Raw genomic sequence first — 4,378 nt, forward strand, 5'->3', positions numbered from 1 at the left:
TCATCATTCTTTCAAGAGCCAACATATTTAACATTCTTAAACAACAACTTCAAAAGACATATGCACTGTTCAAGCATACATTCAGAAAACAAGAAGCATTGTCACCACATTAATATAATTAAGCTAAGTTCAAGGATAAATTCGAAACTCATGTACTTCTTGTTCTTTTGAATTAAAACATTTTTCATTTAAGGGAGGTGATGGATTCATAGGACATTCATAACTTTAAGACAAAGTTACTAACTACTAATGATCATATAATGAAGACACAAACATGGATAAGCACACAACATAGAAAATGAAAGACAGAAGAAATAAGAACAAGGAATGAATCCACCTTAGTGATGGTGGCGTTTCCATCTTGAGGAACCAATGATGTCCCTGAGCTCTTCTATGTCTCTTCCTTGTCTTTGTTGCTCCTCCCTCATTGCTTTTTGATCTTCTCTTATTTCATGAAGCATGATGGAGTGCTCTTGATGTTCCACCCTTAGTTGTCCCATATTGGAACTCAATTCTCCTAGGGAGGTGTTGATTTGCTCCCAATAATTTTGTGGAGGAAAGTGCATTTGAGGCATCTCCGGGATCTCATGTAAATGAGCTTCTTGCGCCTCTTGAGCTCCATGACTGGGCTCTCTTGCTTGCTCCATCTTTTTCTTAGTGATGGGCTTGTCCTCTTTAATGAGGATATCTCCCTCTATGTCAATCCCAGCCGAATTGCATAGGTGGCAAATGAGGTGAGGAAAGGCTAACCTTGCCATAGTGGAGGACTTGTCAGCCACCTTGTAGAGTTCTTGAGGTATAATCTCATGAACTTCCACCTCTTCTCCAATCATGATACTATGGATCATGATGGCCCAGTCTATAGTAACTTCAGACCGATTGCTAGTGGGAATGATTGAGCATTGAATGAACTCCAACCATCCTCTAGCTACAGGCTTGAGGTCCAATCTTCTTAGTTGAACCGGCTTGCCTTTGGAGTCAACCTTCCATTGAGCTCCTTCTACACATATGTCCATAAGGACTTGGTCCAACCTTTGATCAAAGTTGACTCTCCTTGTGTAGGGGCGTGCGTTCTCTTCCATGTTTGGCAAGTTGAACGCCAACCTCACATTTTCCGGACTAAAATCTAAGTATTTCCCCCGAACCATTGTAACATAGTTCTTTAGATCCGGGTTCTTACTTTGATCATGGTTCTTGGTGATCCATGCATTGGCATAGAACTCTTGAACCATTAGGATGCCGACTTGTTGGATGGGATTTGTTAGAACTTCCCAACCTCTTCTTTGAATTTCATGTCGGATCTCCGGATACTCATTTCTTTTGAGTTTGAAAGGGACCTCAGGGATCACCTTCTTCTTGGCCACAACATCATAGAAGTGGTCTTGATGGGCTTTGGAGATGAACCTTTCCATCTCCCATGACTCGGATGTGGAAGCTTTTGTCTTCCCTTTCCCCTTTCTAGAGGATTCTCCGGTCTTAGGTGTCATCAATGGTAATGGAAAAACAAAAAGCTTATGCTTTTACCACACCAAACTTAGAATTTTGCTCGCCCTCGAGCAATAAAAGAAAGAATAGATGAAGAAGAAGAAGAAATGGAGGAGAGGGAGAGGGTGATGTGGTTCGGCCAAGAAGGGTGTAGAGGGGTGTGTTGTGTGAATTTGATGAAGATTGGAGGGCTTTATATAGGGAAGGGAGGGGGGAAAGGTTTCGGCCATATGGGTGGGTTTGGGTGGGAAATTGGTTTTGAATTTTGAAGGTAGGTGGAGTTTATGAGGTAGGTTTATGGGGAAGAGAGTTTATGTGGTTGTGTGAAAGAGAGTGGTGAGAAGAAGTGAGTGGAGGTAGGTGGGGATCCTGTGGGGTCCACAGATCCTGAGTGGATCCTGTGGGGTCCACAGATCCTGAGGTGTTCAAGGATTTACATCCCTGCACCCATTAGGCATGTAAAAATGCCTTTGCACCCAACTCTGGGCGTTCAGCGCCAGGTTGGTGGCCATTTTGGGCGTTCAACGCCCATTTGTGTGCCATTTCTGGCGTTGAACACCAGAACCATGCCTGTTCTGGCGTTCAGCGCCCAGAAGCTGCCCATTTTGGGCGTTCAGCGCCAGAACCATGCTCTGTTCTGGCGCTGAACGCCAGACAGATGCTCTTCCAGGGTGTGATTTTTCTTCTGCTGTTTTTGATTCCGTTTTCAATTTTTATATTTATTTTGTGACTCCCCATGATCATGAACCTACAAAGACATATAACTAAGATAAATATAGTTAGATAAATAAAAATTAAGTTGCCTCCCAACAAGCGCTTCTTTAATGTCAATAGCTTGACAGTGGGCTCTCATGGAGCCTCACAGATATTCAGAGCATTGTTGAAACTCTCCAACACCAAACTTAGAGTTTGGATATGGGAGTTCAACACCAAACTTAGAGTTTGGTTGTGGCCTCCCAACACCAAACTTAGAGTTTGACTGTGGGGGCTCTGGTTGACTCTGCTTTGAGAGAAGCTTTTTCTGCTTCCTCTCCATGATTGCAGAGGGAGATCCTTGAGTTTTAAACACAAGAGAGTCCTCATTCCATTGAAGGACTATTTTACCTCTGTCAACATCAATCACAGCTCTTGCTGTGGCCAGGAAAGGTCTTCCTAGGATGATGGATTCATCCTCTTCCTTTCCAGTATCCAGGACTATGAAATCAGCAGGGATGTAAAGGCCTTCAACCTTTACTAACACGTCCTCTACTTGTCCATAAGCCTGTTTTCTTGAACTGTCTGCCATCTCTAATGAGATTTTGGCAGCTTGCACCCCATAGATTTCCAGTTTCTCTATTACAGAGAGGGGCATGAGGTTTATTTCTGAACCAAGGTCACACAGGGCCTTAAAGATCATGGTGCCTATGGTACAGGGTATTATGAACTTTCCAGGATCATGTCTCTTCTGAGGCGATGTCAGTTGATCCAGATCACTTAGTTCATTGATGAACAAGGGAGGTTCAACTTCCCAAGTATCAATGCCAAATAATTTGGCATTCAGCTTCATGATTGCACCAAGAAACTTGGCAGTTTGCTCTTCAGTAACATCCTCATTCTCTTCAGAAGAGGAATACTCATCAGAGCTCATGAAGGGCATAAGGAGGTTCAATGGAATCTCTATGGTCTCTAGATGAGCCTCAGAGTCCTTTTGTTCCTCAGAGGGAAGCTCCTTATTGGTCACTGGACGTCCCAGGAGGTCTTCCTCCTTGGGATTCACGTCCTCCACTCCCCTTGTAGGTTCGGCCATGATGCTTATGTCAATGGCCTTGCACTCTCCTTTTGGATTCTCTTCTGTATTGCTTGGGAGAGTACTGGGAGGGATTTCAGTGATCCTTTTACTCAGCTGGCCCACTTATGCTTCCAAATTTCTAATGGAAGATCTTGTTTCATTCATGAAACTTACAGTGGCCTTAGACAGATCTGAGACTAAGTTTGCTAGATTAGAAGTATTTTGTTCAGAGTTCTCTGTCTGTTGCTGAGTGGATGATGGAAAAGGCTTGCTGTTGCTAAACCTGTTTCTTCCACCATTATTAAAGCCTTGTTGAGGCTTTTGATCCTTCCATGAGAAATTTGGATGATTTCTCCATGATGAGTTATAGGTGTTTCCATAAGGTTCACCTAAGTAATTCACCTCTGCTATTGCAGGGTTCTCAGGATCATAAGCTTCTTCTTCATAAGAAGCCTCTTGAGTACTGTTGGATGCAGCTTGCATTCCATGCAGACTCTGAGAGATCATATTGACTTGCTGAGTCAATATTTTATTCTGAGTCAATATGGCATTCAGAGTATCAACTTCAAGAACTCCCTTCTTCATAGGCGTCCCATTATTCATAGGATTCCTTTCAGAAGTGTACATGAACTGGTTATTAGCAACCATGTTAATGAGTTCTTGAGCTTCTGCAGGCGTTTTCTTTAGGTGAATGGATCCACCTGCAGAAGTGTCCAGTGACATCTTTGATAGCTCAGATAAACCATCATAGAATATATCCAGGATGGTCCATTCTGAAAGCATGTTAGAAGGACACTTTTTGGTCAACTGTTTGTATCTTTCCCAAGCTTCATAGAGGGATTCACCTTCTTTTTGTCTGAAGGTTTGAACATCAGCTCTAAGCTTGCTCAGCTTTTGAGGAGGAAAGTACTTGGCTAAGAAAGCCGTGACCAGCTTATCCCAAGAGTTCAGGCTGTCTTTGGGTTGAGAATCCAACCATAATCTAGCTCTGTCTCTTACAGCAAAAGGGAAAAGCATGAGCCTGTAGACTTCAGGATCTACTCCATTAGTCTTAACAGTATCACATATCTGCAAGAATTCAGTTAAGAACTGAAAAGGATCTTCAGATGGAAGTCCATGAAACTT

General features: G+C 42.9%; 1 non-coding gene across 1 annotated transcript; it reads left to right on the top strand.

The window, feature by feature from the left end:
- The first annotated feature begins 4,030 nt into the window (after window positions 1–4,030).
- LOC112752646 (small nucleolar RNA R71) lies at window positions 4,031–4,138 on the top strand. Its single transcript, XR_003177072.1, has one exon. It is a non-coding gene; the product is annotated as a small nucleolar RNA R71 (small nucleolar RNA).
- The last annotated feature ends 240 nt before the right edge of the window (window positions 4,139–4,378 follow it).

The sequence above is a fragment of the Arachis hypogaea genome, chromosome 15 (assembly GCF_003086295.3).
Source record: "Arachis hypogaea cultivar Tifrunner chromosome 15, arahy.Tifrunner.gnm2.J5K5, whole genome shotgun sequence".
NCBI lineage: Eukaryota > Viridiplantae > Streptophyta > Magnoliopsida > Fabales > Fabaceae > Arachis > Arachis hypogaea.